This window comes from Cupressus sempervirens, chromosome 10 (assembly GCF_028749045.1).
Source record: "Cupressus sempervirens isolate cs-2001-9-10 chromosome 10, ASM2874904v1, whole genome shotgun sequence".
Classification (NCBI taxonomy): Eukaryota; Viridiplantae; Streptophyta; class Pinopsida; order Cupressales; family Cupressaceae; genus Cupressus; species Cupressus sempervirens.
The window spans coordinates 218403697-218428690 of record NC_143127.1 but is presented as its reverse complement, the minus strand read 5'-3'; positions in this window follow the sequence as shown (position 1 = coordinate 218428690).

Sequence of the window (24994 nt, the reverse complement as noted above, 5' to 3'; positions counted from 1 at the left end):
TCTCTCGATAAAAGGGGAAGGAAAAATGATAGAAGATAATATGGATGAATAAGAGAAACATATGGACTATGATTGCAGTGAGAATGACTAATGACATCAAAAAATTATCTGACATGGAACATGGAGCATTATGGATAACAACATGGATGATATCTATATATATGTATGTGTGTGTGTGTGTAATCATTGCTAAGTAGCGAAGGGGATATGGAAGGATAGGTAGACTGGAAAAATGTGCATAACAAACATAAGGTATGTACCATGTTATACCAAAGGCTCACGTGATCCGCAAGGTGGTAAGAAGATGTACACGGGTTTACCCTTCAATGGATGTATACGACATCAACCTTTGATTTGAGTGGGAGACCAATTGTGACATAAGGAAAAAAAACAAAGAAGGACTCCAACCACATCAGCTACGAACATAAAAAATAATGCCCACATTTGTGATGACTAGTAGTGTAGGAATATTTAATTATGTGAAGTAATGTTATTAGTTATACTTAGGAATATGTGATTGTAAGGATTATATAATTGTATTTAGTTATTTTGTAGTGGTACTATTATTAGTATATAATAATAGTATTATTATTAATCTATTTTATATATAATTTAAATGTGTAAATTCTTAAGATCATTAGAATTATGACTAGGAATCACAATAGAAGTGAATAGAAATAATATTAAATGTAGGAAGATATTAATTTATGTTAAACATTTAATATGAATTTAGTAAAGAGAGGTGTAGCAAATGTGTTAAGATAGTCTCATAGGTCTTTGAAGGATAATGGCTAACTAATCGAGGATTGTTCTGAGGAACCCAGAGGTTCTTCCCAAAGGATTATGAAGCCTAACTTGAAAGGTAATTTTAGGGAAGAGGGTCATTCCTCATGAACACAAGGGATCCTCCTAGAGGGTTATAAAGACCAGATTAAGGATCCTCAAAGATGTGTAGAAATGTTGGAATCCCTAGTTATCAATTACTAGAATTGAATTTAATAGTCTATATTTCTCATAATTTCTATAGGTAAATTTGTCTATAATAATACATTAATCTATTAGGAGAATTATAAGGCTCAAAGCATGGGGGTAGCAAGTTGTTAACACCTTGAATTGGCCACCATGGCTGAGAATTCTTCGTATTTCTAGAAAATTATGATGTTGTCAAACATATGCATATTTCATTGGCCTTGGATAGAGGATGCCCGTCCAAGAAGAATCTTAAGGGGTGCAATCTTGGGATGATGACAAGGTAGCTATGTGCTAAGAAGCCCGATCTGGAAATGTCCTTAAGATTGGGGTTAACTTAGAGGGTAGAATAATATAGTTAGTATTATTATTATTATTGTGATTGTAACATTTATTTTGTAGGTATTACTTGTCCCTAACTTAAAAAAGTTTTATTATTATTTGATTCTAACATTTTTTTTGTAGGTATTACTTGTCCCTAACTAACCCTAATAGTGGGGACATTACAGGCCAGAGCTAATATTTTTCAATTAAATCCTTCAAACATAAATTATTTTGTTGTGAAGATAATTGGTTATGGCATAGAAGATTTTGTCATGTAAACTTTGATAATATGGTAAGAAACCATAATTCTAATGTAGTTAGATATCTACCTAAGACTGTGAAACCTACTAATATGATGTGTAAATAATGTGTGATGGAAAAGAAAACAAGAAAAAAAAAATTAGAGCAAGGCATTTAATGTAAAGGGGAAGTTGGAATTGATGCATACAGACTTATGTGGTTTGACAAAGACAAGAACATATTATGGTGAGAGAAATACTATCATTTTTGTTGATGATTACATAGGAATGGTGTGGGTTGGTTTTTTGAGAGAAAAAAATCAATCATTTGATAAGTTTACGATCTATAAAGCTAAGCTAGAGAATGAATCTAAATTGAAGAAACAATGTTTAAGGAATTACATAGGTGGAGAGTTTACACTGGATAATTTCAATGCATATTGTGTCTAACATGGTATTCATAGACATACTTCAACCCTTTAATACCACGATAAGATGGCATAGAAGAGAGAAGAAACATAAGTATTCTTGATACAACAAGAACCATAATGCTTGAAGGCAAGGTAGCACATGCACATTGGAGAGAAGTAGTAAATACTATAGTTTAGACTTTTAATAGAGTTCAAATAAGGCATGGAATAGGTAAAACTTATTATGATCTTTGGTTTGGTCATGTACCTATAGTTAAGTACTTTTGAATCTTTAGAAGAAAATGTTATATTAAAATAGATGACAAAATATGAAAATTTGATCGTAGAAATGATTAAGGTATATTTCTTGGATATTCTACTAAGAGAAAAAATAAGAAATTCAATAATCTAAGACTAAAGAAGAATATTGACAGTGAAAATATGAAAATTTATGAAATATTTTAGGTGCAATAAAGAATATTTGGGTATGAATCATACGAGGAAGCTAATAATCCAAGCACAAGTGAAAGACAAAACTTATCTCAGAATTAGAATTTATTTGAGATATATAATGGGATTCATGTTCAAACTAAGGAGCCAAGAGAAGAATAAAGAACACTAAGGTACGTAGCTTTGAATAATATAGATGAAAAAATCACTGCAAATGCAAGTATTGGAGTAATGACTAGAGGATGGATGAGAAATAAATTATGCTTGATTTCACAAATTTAACATTAAAATACCGATGAAGTATAGAAAGATGAATCATGAGTTGATAAAATGAAAGAGAACCTAGAATAAATTGAAAATAATAATACATAGGAATTGGTTCCTAGGCCTAAACATAAAAATGTTATAGGATTTAAATGGGTATTCTAAAAAACATGAGTGAACAAGGATAAGTGGTAAGAAACAAAGCAAGATTCCTAAGCAAAGGATATTCACAATAGGAAGGTGTTGATTTTGATAATTTTTTTTTCTCATGTGGCTAGATTAGGAGTAGTTAGACCATTTTTGGAATATGCAACCAATAAGAAATTTAAAGTGTATTAGATGAATGTTAGATCAGTTTTCTTGAATGGTGGATTAGAGAAAGAGGTATATATTAAGCAACCTAATGGATTTCCATTGATAAAGAAAGAAGACATGGCATATAAATGAAATAAATAATTGCAAGGATTAAAGAAAGCTCTAAGAGCTTGGTATGCAAGGTTAGATAAACACTTGTTGCATTTAGAATTTACGAAAGGTAGTGCAGATAATAATTTATATCTGAGAATTAATTTTGATGGTCTTTTTGTTATTTAATTATTTATTGACGATATTATTTTTGAAGGAAATGATGAAGTAAGTAATAAATTAAATAAGAAAATTAAATGTGAATTTGAGATGCCTTTGATAGGAAAAATGGAATACATTCTCAAATTGAAAATAAATCAGGTTGAAGATGGTAAGTTTATATTTCAAACTAAATATCTTAAGGAAATTCTAGTAAAGTTTGATATGGAAAATTACAAATCATTTGGGAAGCCTATGTTTACAAGTTGTAAATTGACTACTATTGATGATACCCATAGTATTTTTTAGATAAGGTACAAATCTATGATTAGTTTGAAAGGAACATTAGAATTTGGCTTATGCTATGATAGATTTAATGATTTTACACTATATGCTTACACTGATGTAGATTGGGTAGGAAACATTAATGATGAGAAAAGTACAGGTGGAGATGCATTTTTCCTAAGAGGAAGATTGGTTTCATGGCTAAGAAACAAAACTACACTTCTCAATCTACTATATAAGTAGAATACATGGCAGTAACAAATAATTGTAATAAATTGACAATGACAAAACAAGTGCTAAAGGACATTGGTATAACATTTTTTGGACCTATTATCATGCATTGTGATAGTAGAAGTACTATAAACATGTGAAATAATCTTATGTTACATTAAAAGGACTAAATATATAGATATGAAATTTCATTTTCTAAGAGAAATTATTCTAGATGAGGAAGTTAGATTGGAATATGTGAGTAAAAAGAGCAAGTAAAAAATATCTTTACTAATCCTTTTCCTAAGGAAATATTTGGATATCTCATAGGTATGTTTGGGGTAATGCTCAGACACCATTGATGTAGGATCATCTTAGGATAGTCAATAATCCTATATGTAGGAGAATCAAGCTCAGATTTGTAGAGTTATATTTTGCACAATTAGGGTTATGTTTAAGACATGCTAGTAGACCTTTCCCTATGTGCACATAATGATTGGATCAATTATGTTGGAGTTAGACCCATTTTGGTAGATGTTGGTAACATGTTCCTAATTTCTTGGACAAAGCTTGGAGATTGTTTCTGCGAGCGTCGATCCCAGGGAGTTGGCACATGTGATCTTGGATATGGTAAGTTGGATGGCACATGGACCTATGCCTAAGGGTGTGTTCTTTGATTTTTTCATATGAGTTAGTTATGCTTTGTAAACTTGGAGCTTGTCCTAAGCATTTAGTTATTTCATTTTTGTTGTCAAGCTAGCTTGTGGCTTTAAGGTATATTTAATGTAACTTGCTAGGCTTATGTGTGGATTGGTTGAGTATAAGTAGGGGTTCTTGTGGTGTCTTAGAGAAATTCACTTAGTATAGAGAATATGAAGTAGCTTAGAGGAATGAAGTTTGGTAGAGCTAGTAGCTAAGTGTGGCTTGGAAAAGAAAAAGGTTGCTTGGAGGCTTGTGAGCACAACTTTAGATTCTTCTTGGTATTTCTACTAGATTTTGGATCTAGGCTAGCTAGTAGTTTGATCTTGCAAGTTCTTGCATAATTATTATTGTAATTGCTTATGTATTTGGCCATAACTTGGAAGACCTTACAACTAGGCATATTGGATGTAAATATTATGATTATATTATGAGAATTTCCATTATTGTAGATCTAAATCTATAGGTTATATTTAGATTTCTATTGTGTGATTATTGGCTGGGGACTAGGACATCTCCTCTGGGGTTTCTTTTTCCTTACATTGCCAAGTGGTATCAGAGCTAGTTGATCTTGTGGTGTTGGTTTATCTTATATAGTTGATGGATCTTGTGAATTGGTTGCATTGGGTTTTGCAAAGAGCTTGGAAAATGCCTCTGAGAAGATTGGACCCTAGGTAAATTATAGATCTTTGTGATTTTGTAGAGTCAAGGATTACAGAGAAGGCTAAATAAGATTTCATATCTAAGATAGAGTTGATGAAGAATGGTATGGTCATTGAGATCATGAAAGCTATAACTAGTGTACCTAGGAATGTGGATACTAAAGATGGTTATTAGGAAGTTGATGAAGACTTTGAGTCCATTGATCTAGTGGTGAAGATAGAGGTAGCTAGATGGAGAGACTTGTGGAAGATATAGTTGGTCAATTGTGCAGATCTAGAGCTCACTTGAAGTTGAATCATAAGATGGATGTTTCTAATTTCTCAGGTGCTTTGAATCCTAAAGACTTGATTAATAGGATTAGTGAGTTGGAAGAGTACTTTGAGTTAGAGGATATTGAAGATCCACTCAGAGTAAGGTTCACACAAAATAAGCTAAAAGGACACACTTCTTTATGGTGGAAAGAAATGCAAAGAGATAGAGAAGAGGAAGGTGAAATGAAGATCACTAGAAGACTAAGTTCATTCCTATTGATTATGAACTTGAGTTGTTTAAAAGGTTGCATAATCTAAATTAGAAGGATATGTTTGTGAAGGATTACACTGAAGAATTCTATAAGTTGACTATTTAGTCTGGGCATAGAGAAATTTCTAAAGCAAAGGTGGCTAGATATATTAATGGTTTGAGATTCAATATTTAGGATGAGATTGGTATGTTAAATATTGCGTCAGTTGAGGATGTTTATCAGTATGCTCTAAGGGAAGAAGAGAAGTTGAAGAGAATACATCAAGGTAATTCTTGAGGGAAGGAGAATCAAGATCACCTGATAAAGAAAAAACAAATTGTTGAGGATGAATCAAAACCCATTGAGATAAAGAGAAGATCAAGTAGAGGTGCATTTAAGGGTACTTGTTTCAAGTGTGCTAAAGAATGACATGGAGATTTTGAATGTCCCAATGCTAATAGGAAGGCTAGTGATAGAAGAGTTTCCATGGTAAATGAGAATGTGTATTCAATGAATTAACCCAAGTATTAGGAGTAGAACTTGCTAGTTTGGCGAGCATTGTTTAGTAAGAAAGTCTTGGAACCTTGTCAAAGAAGGAATTTGTTCACGACCCATTATAAATATGGAGCTAAATGTTGGAATGCAGTTGTAGATGGTGGTAGTACTGATAACCTAGTTGTTGGGGAGATGGTTTAGAAATTTGGTTTGAAGAAAGTGAGACATCCTTGTCCTTATTGGATCAGTTAGTTGCAAGATGAACATGTGTTGGAAGTGAGGGAACAACGTGTTGTTAATTTTTAGATTGGCAAGTATGTTGATCAAGTGTTGTGTGATATTGTTGATATTAGTAGTTGTCACATATTAGTTGGTAGACCTTGCTAGTATGATTGTAGGGCAGTGCATGATTGTGTTAAGAATGTGTTTACTATTGAAAAGGGTGGAAGGAAGAATTCCTAGATTCGTTTGTAGAATTAAAAACTAGGTAGGAGGAACTTGAGTTTTAGTACATGAGTTGAGGTTAAAGACTAACATGGGAAAAATACCTATGGTACACTAAGGAAGGATGTGCAAAATTAGTTGATAGTTGCAGGAAAGGAATTGCAGAAGTGAAACAAAGGCAAGAGTGTGCAAGTTAATATGGTGGGGAAGATGTATGTGAAGAACCAATTTGGGGTTTATGTGTTCAACCCTAAAAAATGTTCTTCCAATTGTTATGAACATATTTTCTTCACATATGGGGTGTCTAATGCAATAGCATCCTAAAATAGTTAGTGATATTGTATGTAGGAGAATCAAGCTTGAATTTATAGAGTTATGCTTTGCATGGTTAGGGTTATGTTTGAGACATACTAGTGGACCTTTCCCTATGTGTGCATAATTATTGGAGTAACTATTTTTGATTTTGAGCCATTTTGGTAGTTGTTGGTAACATGTTCTTGATTACTAGACAGACCTTGGAGATTGTTTCTACAAGTTTTGATTTGAGGGATTTGGAATGTGAGCTCTTGGATTTGGATCATTAGATGATACATGGACCTATGCCTAAGGGATACTTTGATTTTTTCATATGAGTTAATTATTCTTTGTAAACTTAGGGCTTGTCCTAATTATTTAGTTATTTCATGTATGCTACCAAGACGACTTGTGGCTTGAAGGCTAATTTAATGTAAAGTCTTTATATAATGTAACTTGATAGGCCAAATTGTGGATTGGTTTAGTACAAGTAGGGGGTCTTGTGGTGTCTTAGAGGAATTCACTTAGTATAGAGAAAATGGAGTAGCTGAGAGAAGCAAAGTTTGAAAGAGCTAGTAGCTAAGTGTGGCTTGGGAAACGAGAAGGTTTTTTTGAGGCTTGTTAACACAAGTTTAGATTCTTCTTAGGGTTTCTACAGATTTTGGATTTGGGCTAGCTAATGGTTAGATCTTGCAAGGACTTGCATAATTTCTATTGTAATTCCTTATGTATTTGGCCATAACCTAGAATGATGCAGTGCAAGGCAAGAGAATCCCCAAAGGAGATGTCCTAGCCCCCAAGAAATAACCACACAATGAAAACACAACAACAAAGAAAAAACAATGCAAGATTTGATACTAAATCATAGCTCTTTATTCATAAGACAACTAATTAAATGCAATATGCCTGGCTGCAAGGCCTTCTAGGTTAGGGCCATATACAAACAACAACTACAAATCAGTTATGCAAGATCCCACAAGATCCAACTTGCAACACAAAACCCAATCTTAGCTAGTCCAGATCCACAACTAGATAAGAACACCAAGAAGAATCCACACTTGTACCCTTAGGTCCACCAAGCAAATCCTTTGGTTCTCAAGACACAACTACTAGCTCTTCTCAAACTTTGCATCTTCCGTTTATTCTCTTCTCCAAGCTAGGAGATTATAATCATACCTAAAGACTCTACAAGACTCCCTACTTATACCCAACTAAGCCACAAGTTGACCCAATTTATTACAAACTAAATTAAATCCCTCACATTAAATATATGTTGAGCCACAAGTTGGCTACAACACAAATTAAATACCCATACACAAATTAAATTCTAAAATTTGGCTCTCAGACAACTCAACACCAACAAGATCCAAGACCAAACTGAGTGTTAGAAAAACCAAGTTGAGCACTAGTAAATTTCCAAGCATTATCGAGCTCTCAAAGCATGCCAAGTTCCTAGACCATGCCGAGCTCCAAGACCATGCTGAGCTCCATAGACCATGCCAAGCTCCAAGACCATATTGAGGTCCATAATGTATGTCAAACACCAATATCTGTTGAGCTCTTTAACAACCAAGCCCCTTCAATCACCAAGCACCACAACTAACACTACTTTCAACAATGATCGAGCACCACTCCTTTGATGATCGAGTCCACAAATCCAAAGCCCTCCAACATGCAGGATTGCAAGCAATCCTAGGATGCTCTTGAATCAGAGACCCCAGATTCAAAAAGATGTTCTAGTAGCTAGAAGAACATCTTTTTGGATTTGGCACACAAATCCCAAATTGGTTCTTTACATACATGTATTCCAAGTCTTCAACTTATGCACTCTTTCCCTTGCTCTTATTTTGCCTCGTCACATCTATCCATCCTCGGTGTACCATAAGTTTTCTTTTCATGCTAATCTCCAACCTTCTCAGAATCTACAAACTTAACTCGACTACCAATAATTAGGTTCCTCCTATTGAGAACTTCATTCTCCAAAGGAATCAGGGAAAACTTCCTACCACCTTTCTTGTAAACACATTCTTGACACAAACATGCACAACCTTGAAATCATACTACCTAGGTCTACCAAGCAACAGATGACAACTGTTCATGTCCATAATGTCAGACAACACTTGATCCTTATACTGCCCAATTTGGAAATCAACAAGGCATTGCTCCCTTACTTCCAAAGCATGCTCACCTTGCAACCAGCCAATCTTATAAGGATAAGAATGTCTCACTCTCTTTAAACCAATTTTCTAAACCATGTACTCAAAAACAAGGTTATCAATACTACCACCATCCAAAATCACCTTGCAGACTTTATCACCAAACTTACAACAAGTTTTGAACAAACTAGTCCTCTAGCAAGAATCTAGTGTCCTCTGACCAACTAGTACTCATTGAGATAGCAAACTCTCTCCTTGCTCAAGTTGACTATCTTGGACTATAACCTCATTGACAACAACAACTTTCCTACCATGTTGAAATTCAATAGATATATGCCCTACTTCACCACATATGTAGCAAGTACCTCTAAACTCACCTCCACCTATCCTCCTCTTCTAATTAATAGGTTTTGGTTCACTTGTTGTACTCAATTTAGCTTGTGCCAAGTTATCCTACATCTCCTTCCCTCTAACATTACCTTGAATTTTCCTCTTCAACTTATCTTCTACTTTTAGAGCATATTGATAAGCATCCTCAACTGAAGAAATATTCAACATACCAACCTCATCCTGAATATTGAACCTCAAACAATTAATGTACCAAGCTACCTTTTCCTTTGAAAATTATCTATGAGCAGACCGAATAGTCATCTTGTAGAACTCCTCAGTATAATCTTTCAAAGTCATATCTTTCTGCTTCAAATTATGTAACCTCTTAAACAATTCAAGTTCACAAGCAACAAGAATGAACTTAGCCTTCAACTTAGTCACCATAAATCTCCATCTAGAGATCTTCATTTCACCTTCTTCTTCTCTATCTCTTTGCAATTATTTCCACCAAAGAGCAACATCTCCTTTCAACTTAGTATGTGTCAACCTTACTCTAAGTGGATCTTCAATATCCTCAAGCTCAAAGTAGTCTTCCAATTCACCAATCCAATCAATTAGGCCTTCATGAGTCAAAGTACTTGAGAAATTAGAAACCTTCATCTTATGCTTCAGCTTCAACTAAGATCCATGCCTAAAAAATTGACTAACCCTAATTCCAATAGGTCTCTCAACACGATCAGTTCTACCCTCACCACTAGATTTAGTAACTTCAAAGTCTTTAGCAGCTTCCTTATAACTACCTTTAGTACCACATGCCTAGATACACCACCTAAAGCACTTACAACTTTGGAAATCATGTCACTCTTCATCAATGCAACCTCATATATAAATTCTACTCTAATTTTCTTTGAGATCCATTTCTTCCAAAGCATTGCTAAGATCATCAATTTAACTAGGGTCTAATCTTCTCGGAGGCATCTTCCAAAAATTTCATAAACCCTAAACAATAGATCCACTAATCTAGAAGATCAATCAATCAAATCCATAGGATCAACCTTCACCAACCCAAGATCCTGGTGCAAATTGCCTCAAATTCAAAAATTTGTCCAGACACTTAGGAACAACCTTTAGCTTTGATACCACCTAATGCAGTACAAGGTAGGAGAATCTCCAAAGGAGATGTCATATCCCCCAACAAATAAGCACACAACAGAAACACAACAAAAAAGAAACAATAATGCAAGATCTGATACTAAATCATAGCTCTTTATTCATAAGATAATTGATTACATGCAATATGACCAACTCTAAGGCCTCGTGGGTTAGGGCCAAATACAAACAACAACTACAAATCTATTTTGCAAGATCTCACAAGATCCAACTTACAACACAAAACCCAATCTTTGCTAGTCTAAATCCATAATTGGATAAGAACACCAAGAAGAATCCCCACTTGTACCCTCAGGTCCACCAAGAAAATCCTTTGGTTATGAAGTCACAACTACTAACTCTTCTCAAACTTTGCATCTACTATTCATCCTCTTTTCCAAGTTGGATGATAAAAATCATACCTAAAGACTCTAAAAGACCCCCTACTTATACCCAACTTAGCCACAAGTCAACCCAATTCATTACAAACTAAATTAAATCCCTTACATTAAATATATGTTGAGCCACAAGTTGACTACAACAAAAATTAAATACCCATACACAAATTAAATTCCAAAAGTTAGCTCTTAGACAACTTGGCACCAACATGAACCAAGACCAAATCGAGTGTTAGAAAAACCAAGCCAAGCACTAGTAAATTCCCAAGCATTGTCGAGCTCTTAGAGCATGTCGAGTTCCTAAACCATGCCAATCTCTAAGACTATGCCGAGCTCCAAGACCATGCCAAGTCCATAGTGTATGTTGAACATCAGTATTTGTTGAGCTCTTCAGTAATCGAGCCCCTTCAATGACCATGCACCATGACCAACACTACTTTCAATAGTGATCGACCACCACTCCTTTGGTGACTGAGTCCACAACTCCGAAGCCAAATACCTCCAACATGCAGTATTGCAAGCAAGCCTAGGATGCTCTGAAATCATGGAAGGCCTTACAACTGGGCATATTGGATGCAAATCTTATGATTCTATTATGAGAATTGGCATTGTTATAGATATAAATCTCTGTGTTATTGTTATATTTCTACTATGTGGTTATTTTTTGAGGGTTAGGATATCTCCTTTGTGGATTTTGATCCCTTTCACTACATCAATCATGAAGAGTAATTGATACATGGATGCATTAGTCCAATACAATCAACACACATTCATTAATTTGGACATAATGCTTTGTGCTACTCCTTAAGGGGAGTGGTCACATGGTCTAGAGCTATTTGAGAGCTCCTATTTGATTATATTTTAAATACTATTTGTTGGTACTTGACATCATTCTTGGTTGTAGATTGGCTTGACCCAAAGAAACTATTTGATGAGAGAAATTGTACATCTTTCTTAAGGAAATAGTTCATCTATAAGAGACTATCATCAAAAGTGGAGAGATTTTTTATACTTGACATTATTTTTGGTACCCTTTTCGATTACTTTAAAAGAGGAAATGATCATGTAAAAAAAAATCATCGAGGAAAGTATGTGTGGGAGAAGATTGAAGATTATTTATGTTGAGGATATTAAGAAAGTTGTACTTGTACTGTTGGATTAATGGATTTTCACCATATGTTGCCATCAATGTCAAAGGAGGATATTTTTGAGATTATGAGATATTTTTAGCACTTAGAGTGGTTGATTCAAGTAGAATACATGTTGTATTGATGGCATATTGTGTCAATGATGTCAACATATGTTCTCTCGTTGTAGACAAACTCATATTTTGTATATTGTAGGTCATTTATTAGTTTAGTGTATGTAGTAATTGTCATATTTATATATGAAAGCTTATATTTGTGTTGCAGAAGGAGTGCAAACATATTGCATGTGTTTTCTATACTTTATGTGATACTTTGGTAAAGTTTCAGATCATTTAAGGAAGACTGGTAGCAAAGCAATAAGCAAGAATATATGCCAAAGGTAGTTGTGATATTTTGGCTATAGTTTGATGGTGAGAAAGAATTAATGTTGGAAAACAAAGATATTTTTAGAAGGCTATTTAGTGTGTGTATGTTCATATTTGTGGATCATTTGGCTAACTTTGAAAAGATTATTAATGTGTAACATGTGATGTATTTTATTGGCAACTGACTAAGTTATTATAGTATGTTGTTTATTATTGGAAAGTGTTAAATATGTAATGTAGCATGTGGAACATTTTATGTAATGGTTTTGTAATTTCTTAATAAGGCATGCATGCCTTAACATGGTCATATGTACTTGATTATGCATTAGGATATCCGTAACAAGCCAACCTAAATAATTATATATAATTGGTATAAAGGAAAATTATTTTCCTCATTTTTAAGAGAGGTATGGGATGTATAAATACGAGTCTTGATGTTGAATTATGAGATCATAGTTGATATGTTGTTAGATGCTTTGAGAGAGATGTGAGTGGAATCTATCATTCCTAGTGGACTTCAAAGGAACTATTTTGGAAGGTAAGTTAAAAATTAGTCAATTTATATTTCTTAGATTTGCTATCCTAAAGAAAAGGCAGTTTAATTTTTTAGCCTTTGAGCAATGAGCTCAGATAGTGATCCTTTTATTCTCATCAACTCCTAACAAGGTTGGAACCTTCTAATAAGGGTTCAAGGTCTCCTAAAATGAATGTGTCCTTTAACATGGACAATTATACTAAATGTGTTATATTTGAAACCTAACAAGGTCCCATCCTTATCTAGGGAGCTTACATATTAATACAATATTATGTGGGTACCATCTCCAAAGATGTTTTTCCTCGAGAGTATTATGGTCTATGGTTTCTTGCTATTGTAGACTTTATTTCTTAACAACCTTTGCTACATGATAACATACTTCCTTTATTTAATTTAATTTAATTTTATTTTTAGGATGATTGTTAAAAAAAGGTTTGACTCAACAAACTCTTATTATTCAACCTTTTTCTCTATATTTTCTAGTGTTTAAGAACATGTTATATAGTTGTCAGGAAAGATTGGGAATTACCATAAGATCTCTAAAAATTCTAGTAAAAAATGCTTAGTACAAGTCACCATTATCATCATGTCCAAGATGCATGTCACCATTTATATCATGTCTCTTGCATTCTAATCCCAGATTTTAGCCACGTCATACTTTCATTCTAGTTTCCACTTCTACATATTTCAGTTCTATATCGCTCTATATCAGTATATTATTCCCATTTTTCAGCAACTTTCTTAATTCATCATTTCCATAGTTACTCCATTTCATCATTATTTGGTTTTGAGAAGGATCATTGCCCCCTATTAGCCCTTGAGTTTCCTCTTGAGCCTATTGTGGGCATATTTCTTTTAAATCTAAAATTGTGAAAATGAGAGGTAATTTACCTATTTATACTACTTCCCCTTTCCTTGTGTGTCTATGCATGCATATGTATGTATGTGTACATATATGTATGTATATATATACACATATAAATATAAATATAAATATAAAGACATGTATATATATGCATATATGTACCTACACACTTAATTCTCCCCTCCATTATATATATGTATACATGTGTATGCATATATCTATATGTATACCTACATATGTATATATATGTATTAGGGAAACATATATAATAGACACATGCATATGTATATATACATACATAAAGACATATTTGTATTTTTTGTTTATTTTTTCACACATGCATGATTTGTTTTCATGGAATCCCATTTTATCATAAATTTATGAATTTTGAACTTGTTTGCTATCTTAATTATTAACAAAACAAATGGCCATTTGATATGCCATTGGTTCCTCTTGGGAGATATGAATTCAAAGCACTAATAACATGATATTAAGGATTTCTCAATACATAACCTACTCTTGAATGCATCATATTTCCTCAACTTGCTCCATCAAACTTTAGTTAAATACAATTATTGGAAAGTTGGATGTATTCAATTATATTTTTTATGTTTTATTTATGCAGATTTAAGAAAAAGACAACACAATTTTGTTGCAAAATAGAAATAACTTGGATTTTCAAGAGGATTACTTTGAAGATGGGGTTTTTGTTCTTGTCATGTGAGAATCAACTATCTCTAAGATTAAGTTCTTTATTTTCCACTTACCCATTGTATTGGATATCTTTTTTTATGAAATTCTAATGTTTCTCTTCCACCTTATGTGCCATATTATAATGGGAAGGAATATCATTGAGATTGAAGAAAATAGGAATTCGAATAAGGTATGAAAAACTTGTGAAATATTTATTGATAACATTTATAGTGGGGAATTCCATCTATTACCAGTGTTTTAAACTTGGCCCCCTTCATTTGTTATGGTCTTCAGAAAACAATCTCAAAGAGGAAATTTCAACCTTAAATATGAACCACATTGTTCAAAGGTCTAGAGTTGCTCGTTCTCATGCCATGAAACTTTCTTGAGTTTTTCTTTTTATCGAACCCAAACCTTGAACTTGAACCCATGTACCAATTGGCTCAAAGGTTCAAAGTGTCAAGGTTCATCTTTTACTCAACATGAAGTGTTTTTTTTCATAGAGGACTCTAGTGCTCTTACTTGTAGTTGAACTTTATGTATACATGAAAAACCTACTTGTCAGGAGCATGCTTAAACAAGGAAAATTTAGTTGTACATGTTCATATGAGATAGATCCAAGCAAATAAAATAGCTAAACCACTTGTATTTTACTAAGCAAAACAACTGACAAATATGATTCCCATGTAACCTTGGAGCAACTCAACAAGGGCACCCAATGTTTACTTTGTTTGTATGCTCTAGTTGGAGGGATGTGAATGTTCTCTTCCAAACACAATTATTGATTGAATCCCAATGTAAATGAATATGAAATAATGAATATGAACTATGCTAAAAGGAATAGAGAACACTTCAAGCAATGGCTATGGAAGAAACCATGCTTGAAAGAATTCAAAGGATATGAAGATAGATGCAAGAAATATGTTGGTGTAAATACATATTTACTATTTACACTTAAGTTTACTTAGGTTAATGCATTATTTTATTATTTATTTTGTGAGAGACTTAGGAGTTTGTGTACCTTCTTGAGTTGTAATGTTGACAACACAGAAGTATGCAACTCTAATTCAACACATGGTGTCTACAACACTAGAGTTTACATCATTCATTGAGTTGTCATGTAGACAACACAATTATTCACACTCCCTTTTTAGCACATGTTGTCTACAACATAAATTTGCATGTTACACCCTTGTAGGCTTATCATCTCATCATCACACTTACTTTCATGCTTAATGGAGGATAACCCATATTTGTTGGACATGTGCTTGGTTGTATGACTTATCATAATGCTGATTCTTAGGCATTCTATATGCATCTTAGAGGACTTTATATACAGGCACTCCTAGTGTACTTTCATGCATATTGAATTGAATACATATCAATATTCTTATCATTCTCTTTCTGGTCTACAGTTGTGCTTGTGTTTGAGTTCTTAGTTCTTGAGTGAATTTTTCCCTAAGGAAAATTCTTACATGGTATCAAAGCTTGGAGAATTTCTCTTCACATAGCCATTCAAGACCATTTTTGCTTCAACACCTCGACCCGAATCTAGAGTACCACAGAAATTGGGAGCATCTTGAGCTAGAACGAAACTTGCCATTGCATCCAAAACATCGATTTGTTGAAGAACAACTATAAGTTTGGCTACCCTAGGCCAAAGTTGATTGTGAGGCAATTTTTTTTTGCAAATTGGCACTTGAAGGCCCCGATTTGCAACACGAGTATGATATTTTAGATATGCAATTTCATTCAATTTGGATCTATAATTCAATATTTATTTGCATTTTTTCAAAAAAAAATAAAAATTTTAAAGGCTAGGTGGCCTTGCAGAGAATTTTTTTTGCAGAACAAGGCAGTCACACCTTGGCCCTACAGAGCATATTCCAATGAAATATTCCATTTATTGGCAGGCACAATAACTATTCTAGCAAGATTCCCACACTGGGCAATACATCTGCATATTCTGGCTTATACGACCAAAATCCAACAACAATCCCCATCGATCGGGCAAGAGCACTATCTCTTGATGACCCTTTGTTTCAACATTGCAGAGGGAAGGTTTTTAAACCATTCAAAACTCTGAACCCACAAGTGATGTGGGATATATAAAATATTCTGACTGTTTTCTTCTTCAAAATTTTTGCATTGCAGTCCTAGTTTAGCAGCTATCTGATGACGACAATCAAAATAAAACCAACACTCACGAAATTAATATTTGGCGATGTACATCTGCCATTGGTGATCGCTGCACCCTGCTCTGGTTCGTGGGAAGACCTGCCATGTGACAGTCAAAGAAATTGCCACATGTTTTGCACAGACCAGTCGACATGTGACACATACAACTTCCTACATGGACCTTTCCACATCCACAGTTGACTCAGCTTTGCCACCTATGCACGCAAACCCGTCTTTTTTTCCACGTCTACCATTGACACATAGGATACACATCAATGGACATGTAGACTGACACACGTTTAGTCCATGTTAGCTATTAATGAAGACCTAGCCATATAACCATGTAGATGGAAACGTCACCTGTTCATACATTTGTATGATCCACATTAGCATACGACCCTACCATGTCACCCAGGAGACTATTTTTTCCCTGACGTCAACATTTTGTGAAGTTAAATTTGATGACCGTCTGACTGTCATTTCTAGAGATTTTATAACTGCTGTAATGGCCTTTTGACCATCAAATTTAAGCTAGTAGTTTCCTACTCAGACCCCTCTTTAGATGCATTTTTGATTTGGCAGCCTGAATTTGAGAGGCCATAACTTAGTCATATGAACTCCAAATTAGGTGCAATTTTTTTGGATTTTGGGTAGAATTTCTTGAACTTTTTAGTGGTGGTGTTCTTTTCTAGTTTTGGTTCAAGGATTTTTTAGAAATTTCATTTTTTGGCAATTGTACCTGTTCAATCCTACATTTTACAACTTCAAATGCTCCATATGGGCTCATCTGGACACTTTATAAGGTTTCATTTTTTTTTTTTGAAAGTGCATTATTTTTTTTCTACTTTCTAGATCTGCAATCAGATTCTAGGGTTGTGTGGACAAAAATCTCACTTTCAGAACTATGGCTTTTTCTGTATTATAAAGCTTTGATTCATTGGTTGTAGTGGGAAAAGTCAATCATGACAAGAGGCTTTATTCCTTCTCCCACTTTGTGCCTAAGTCTCCTTTACAAGCCTTGTTAACTCACTCTAATTCACAAATCAAACTATGGCATGAGTAGTTTGGTCATCTTGAATTCTGCTACCTTCAACAACTTTGCTTTAAACAAATGGTCAAAGATCTACCTAACATCCAATTTTCTAAGGGAGAGTGTTCATCATGTTCTGTGGATATGCATCTTGAGGAGAAGTATGATAAAGGGAAGTCTTCTAGAGCACCAACTATTCTCTAATTGGTTCACATGGTTTTAGCAGGTCCTTTTGCAGTGACACCAATCAACCAAGGCCGCTACATCCTTACTTTTGTCAATGATTTTTCATGCTTCACGTGGGTCTACTTCGTTCATCATAAAAATGAAGTGGTTCATAAGCTTTAAGACTTTAAGAGTCATGTTGAACGCAAATCTAGGAAAGCCATCAAGGTTCTACAGATGGACAACAAAAGCAGATATGTGGATAGAAGACTTAAATAATTTTGCAAACTTAAGGGAATTGATCTTCAAAATCCACCAGCATTCAGTCTACACAAGATAGATATTGCAACACTAAGGATTAGGACTCTCAAAACCATGGCAAGTTGCATGATTAAAGCCAAGTCTCTTGATCCAACACTTGAAGTTGAAGCCATAGGCAGTGTCACTCACATACGTAATAGGTCTTCTCATAATGCCCTAGATGGGAAGACTCCTTTTGAGGCATGGTGCAATAGAAAACTAGTTGTGAGTCACTTTAGAGTCTTCGATTGTCCAACATGGGCAAACCTATCTTCGACGGGATGCAAGGCACCAACACCTAGGCCTTGTACTTTCATTGGGTATGATGACAATGTAAAGACATACAGACTTATGGATCTAGAGACACACGAGATCTTTGTGGAGAAGGATGTACACTTTGAAGAAAGTTCACCATGCTTATCCTCTACTCCTCTCCGCACTTCATATACAGTGGAAATTGATAGTGACACTAGCAAGTGCTTCAACAGATTTAGATACATGGGGTTCTATCAATAGTTGCAGCAAAAGGTCACAACATTAGTATAGTCCACATGCATATATTTCCATAGTGATAGGTCCAACACAACAGGGTACATCTTGTCTTCCAGCTCCAACAACAGTTGATGACTACATGGTGGATTTTGCAAGTTTGTTCATGGAGTCACACACCGCAAATTTGGTAGAAAACCTTGATGATTTACATCTTCTCTTTGATGAAGATGACCCTTCTATAGTTGTTGTGAGGGCTCACTCTAACTCTCATGTCCATTCTCTACATGATCGATTTTTACAGGTTGATGTGATTGTGGATCCTTATGAACAATAGTTGTCAGAGTCTCTTTATCAATTGAGGAGACAAATGGTTCATTGGAATAGGTTCAATAGACATCCTTGCCAGATTTGCATTCGTTCTTTTCAGTGGTGTTGGAACGGGCGACCATCAATATTGACATAGGGACACTTGTGCAGGTTTCGGGGCCACAATATATCTTTAGGATTATACCTTTGCCTTTGTTTCTTTCAAAGGAGAGGAACATCATTCTGCATTCTTGGACTAGCTTCTTCCTTGGAGTAGCACTCACTAGTCAACATTCTTCATCTTGGGTGGGGGGGGGGGGGGGAAGTACCTTGTTTCTCTTCCTCTTCTTTCTTATGGGAGGGACTTTTTCCTCTTATGAGATTCTGTTCTTCTCATTTTTCACTATTGTATATACTTGATGTATTTCATAATGGGGGGGGGGGGGGGGGGGGTCTTGATTACTCCATCCATCCATGCATCCCTATTCATCTCTCTTTTCATGGGAGGGTTTTTCCCATGAGGTTTTCCCTCTTTCTCCACTTTATGAGAGATTGCATTTCATTATGTACATGGGTACCTAACATGGCCTAGTAGCCATGACCCATCTTGCATTTCATCCTAGTTTTCATAAGCTTAAGGGCATTCCCTTAAGTTTCATTTAAGGGGGGGAGCAGGGGGGGGGGGGGGGGTTGGTGTAAATACATATTTTCTATTTACACTTAAGTTTACTTAAGTTAATGCATTATTTTATTATTTATTTTGTGAGACACTTAGGAGTTTGTGTACCTTTTTGAGTTGTCATGTTGACAACACAGAAGTACGCAACTCTAATTTAGCATATGGTGTCTACAACACTGGAGTTTGCATCATTCACTGAGTTTTCATGTAGACAACATAGTTATTCACACTCCCTTTTTAGCACATATTTTTTACAACATAAATTTGTGTGTTACACCCTTGTAGGCTTATCCTCTCATCATCACACTTACTTTCGTGCTTGATGGAGGATAACCCATATTTGGTGGACATGTGCCTAGTTGTATGACTTATCATGATGTTGATTCTTAGGCATTCTAGATGCATCTTAGAGGCCTTTATATACAGGCACTCCAAGTGTACTTTCATGCATATTGATATTTTGATCATACTCTTTCTGGTCTACAATTGTGCTTGTGTTTGAGTTCTTAGTTCTTGGGTGAATTTTTCCCTAAGGCAAATTATTACAAAATCAAACTAAGTTAACAATGCAAATGAAAATGAACTAACAACTACCAAAGTTAATAATTCTGCATAAAAATTACTAAAAGCTCTAGAACTATACTAACATGATAACAATGCAAATGAGGGAGATAAGAAATGCTTGAGACAAGGGCTATATTTATAAGTTTGAGAGAGGCCTTGGGGAGGTGGCATCTATGTGACATCCACATAGGTTCCATAAGGGACACGCATGGCTCAAGGTGTGACCTTGGAGAAAGGAAAGGGGGATAAGAGTGTAAGACTTTTTGGATAAAATAATAAAATGGAAGCTTATTGGATCTTGAGTTTCTCACATGTGTGAGAAAACACTAAGGGGCTAAAAGGTTCTTAGGGAGGTGTTTAGGATTAGTTAAGTGAGATTAATTAATGGGTAGGTTTAGAAGGATGAGAGTGATGGGCGTAGACTGGGTTTTAGGATGAGTTTAGGATTAAATTAAATAGGATTTAACTTAATCATGGGATTAAAGAATTTAATAAAGTGGAGGGAATTAAATAGATTGAGATTTATTTAAAAGGGGATTTTATGGAGCACTATGCATTAAATAAATTTCACACATTCAAGGGGATGCATTTAAATTAAATTTAAATACATTAGGGAAGTGAAACTATTTAATTAAATAAGTAGGGGAAAATGATAAATATGATTAATTAATAAATAATTAATTATAGTGTCAAGGGAGATATTAAATCAATTAATATAATGTTTAGGACAATTTAAGTGTCTACACTTTGAACCCCATTTAGTTAGTTCAAGTTCATGGTTAGGTGTGATAAAAGCCTACCTAATTCATTCTAGGTATGTTTTTAATGAGAACTTTGTTCCAATATATTATTGGCAGATTGAACTTGAATATTGAACCGATAATTTTATGGTTCAAGAATTCAAATTATACAGGCTTAAGAGTTGGCCCCCCATAGATACATGATAGTAGAAAGATACTCAATCTTTCTGGGAAAGATGAAAACACATGCATTTAATGAGAAATGGTTAAGGTGACAATGAAATAAAATTCAATGCATGTGGAATTGAAGGTACTCATTAATGAGTAAGAAGTCCTAATATATTGGTACTTTCCTTGATCATTTAGTGGACATGGCCTCTATGTATGTACTACCATAAAACCTCTTTTTTGGTAGAAGCCATAATTTTCTGAAAGAAGCAAGTTTGATGTGTCCACTTAGAGATGAAAGTGAATAGAAAGTAGGGTCTGCATCAAATGATTTCTATGAATTCATGTATGATGAGTGTGCATTTCTTACCTATATTCCCCGCTTTCATTTTCTTTCAGTATTTTTAGAGGTTTTTTGGTTTCTTTGCATATGTTGTTTAGTTCTAATAGTTAAAACCTATGCATTTCCATGGCCACCCCACATCCTAAGTTGCCAAAAGAAAAGAAGCTTGAGACTTTAATGATTTTCTTACCAAAGTAGGGGATACAACTCATGTAGATGAAGAGATTGAAAGGGAAATGTCTAGATTTAAGAACACTCACCTTGGGTCCATAGCTGTAAGAGTGTCTGAAAGAGATCCAGTTCAATTTGCTAGTTTTTCTAAAGCCATTCTGCCCTGAGCTGGTGCTAAAGTGTAGGGATAAGTATGATGCTACTGAAATATGTATCTAGAACCACAATGGTGAATTCTTGGTGTATGTAAATTGTATCACTATCATGGGAGCTCTACGGATTCCATCCAAAGAAGTGTATGAAGACAAGACTATCAATCTATTATACTCCAAATTTATGACAAACTCTAAATATTTCAATAAGCTAAGTGGTGTGATTGACATGGAATTGAAGTTTGATATTCATGTGATAGCTCACAAAATCTAAAGCTCAAGTCAGTTGAACAATGTGTCATGTGAAGCGGTTGACTTGGTATACAAGGTGGTGAAGAATAATTTATCCTTCAACCTCACTGAGCTACTATTGAATCAATTACGAAAGAATATGGAGAGCATCCGAGTATCAAAGAACAATCTATATAAGTTTAGTTCTCTCTTGACATGTTTATTTTTCTATGTTGAGAAGTTTTTCCCTTCTAAAGGAATTGTAGTATGGAAGAAAGATACTCTAGTATTGTACCAAATAAATGAATTCATAGCAAAGATGGGAGAAAAATTTGATAGTATCATGGACAACTATTTTGAAAATTTAAGGAGAAAATGAAAAGTAGATTTAAGATTCCCAGGAAACTAGTAGAAGATTATGAGGAAGATATTTGTGTCATGGTTGATTGTGACAAGGTTTACATTCAGGCAGTCAGATCTAGAGTGGCATGGGTTAAGCCTCTGTAATATGAGGCTAACATTGATGACACTAAAGATATTTTTGAAGCTCTATTGAGTGAGCCTATGGATACTAAAGCTACATATTTTGGTACTTATGAAGAGGCCAAGGCCAGAATTAAGCTTGAGATTAAGTTACCTCAAACAATGAATAGAGGAAGGAAGAGGATAGAGAAAATAATCAATAATTCTAAGTCATCAAGTTCTCCTCTCATGATTGCTAAGGGTAAAGGAGATGATATAGAAGATGAAGATGTAGAGGATAATGCAAAGGAAGTAGAACTTAAGAAATTGAAGCCTCCAAAGAAGAAAGGGAAGGTTATAACCAAAACTGTCAAGTCTCCCCTTGCTGTGTTTATAAGAAGAACTACTAAATCCAAGAGGAAACTGAAGTTAGGTGAGGAAGATGAAGTTTAATAGATTATATTTTAGAGGTATGCACCTACTCTTCAGGAAAGATTAAAGAAAATGGAACAAGGAATAGGTATGGCATGTTTTAAGTCTCTTAAGTATGACACCAGGAGTGAAGAAGAGAGAAAATAAATTAAGGATACCCTTGTGACAAAATTGGGTAAGTGGAAGTATTCACCTGATGATATTTCACAAGTTCTTGATATGATTTTGAAAGCAATTAAACCTTGATGGAATAGTGCAATGAAAATTATCAAAGACATCAGTGAACAAACTTTGAGACAACTTATGCCAAGTCTTAGTGAGAAAGAGATGAAGGAATCATTGAAATAAAATGAGAAGAAGCTCACACTCAAATTCAATAAATGCTTGATATTTCTTAAAGACATTGAATCTATGGTGAAGTCTACTACTACCACATGGAAGAATATCTATGGGTTGCAAAAGCGTAGTGATTTTTTTGTGCAAGTTGATGATAAAGATGGTGAAGATGATGATGCTAAAGAAGAAGTAGAAATCAGAGATGAGGAGATAGATGATGTCAATCTTGATAATAAGGAGGAAGAGAAGGAAGCCTTCCAAAAATATAGAGTATTGAAGAATCTGATACAGAAAATATTTCAGCACAGATTATGACTTCCTTTCCTTACTCTCTGAGCAAAGCCTTAGTGCAATTAGGCTTAGATTTAGCTTCTATTGAGTTGGTTGAGGTCAAATCCACAACACCAAGCACACAACCGATCTTTGGAATTGCTCTGCTAAGTATTTCAATGACTGAAGTGCCTAGTACTTCATTTGCTGAGTGACAAGTCATCCTAGCATCAGGCTTGACCAAGCAACAATAAGGTATTCCTATTTTTAGTGCTATTTTTACTGTCAGTACTATTGGTGCTATTCCTACTTTTTCAACTATTGTTTCCACCATGGCTAGTCTAATGATAATTGAGAATTGGTCTCAACCAAGCATTGAATTTTTAAATCAGGATAAAGAAATTTTTAATTCTATTATTCCAAAGATTAAGGGTAAAAAAGAAGAAGAAATTGATCTAAATGAGGATATTGTTATTCCAAATTGGGATACCTCTAACCTCACTCTGAAAGAAATGGATACTGTTAGAAAACTTTGGAAGAAAAGGGATAAGAAAATGAAGCTTAAAAAAGAGAGGAAACAAATTAATTAGGTCCTTGAGGACATAAAGAGCATATTTTTTGATGCTTTGAATATTGAGGTTGATGGGAAACAACCTATTCTAGATCAGTTAGCTGAAATTATCCACAAGTACAATGAAGAATTGAATGGACAAGAAAAATTGATGCAAAGAGCTGAGAGAAAACGTGAAAATAAAGTGTTGGAGCAAGTAGTAGAAAAGATTGCTATAGATCAAGTAGAGCTATCTACTATTCTTTCTACATTAGAAACATTTGTCAGTAATGTTATTTCTTTATTCGTAAAATTGAGTGACACATCTATCTTCACAAAGGAGATCAAGGATAAATTATCCAAGATAGATGAGGATATGAAGGCAAGTGCACACTAGTTGTCACTTGATCCAAGTTATATTTTTGCACACTTCACAAAGATCAGATAACTAACAAATCTCCAGGTATAACTATTACGGGAAGAAGATAGAATTAGGGCCATAGTTGCATAAATTTAGGGTATGATTCTTCCAAATATGGATGCATTGCAAAAGCACATCGAACATGCAAAGACTCTCATCCATGATAATAAATTCTCCATAGCTGACCACATGATGGAACTATCAACAGATGTACAAATAGCCTTGCATGCAAGTAAGGTATTGCAAGAGAATTAGGACAAGACTATGGTGCTAATCTTAAAGGTATATTCTAATTTCTTGTCACATTTTGGTACTAACTTGTAGATATTATACACCTTTGACATTTATGTCAAAAAGGGGGAGAAGAAGATTATTTGTACAGAGTATGGGAGAAGTAAATGTAAATATGCCTATTAATAATACAGAGAAGAATACTATTGATAAAGGGGGAGAAGAATATTATACTCCAAATACATGTATATAGGAGAGATATATGTATGAGGGAGTAATAATATTTTCAAATAATCAGTAAATATGTCTACAAAAGAAAATT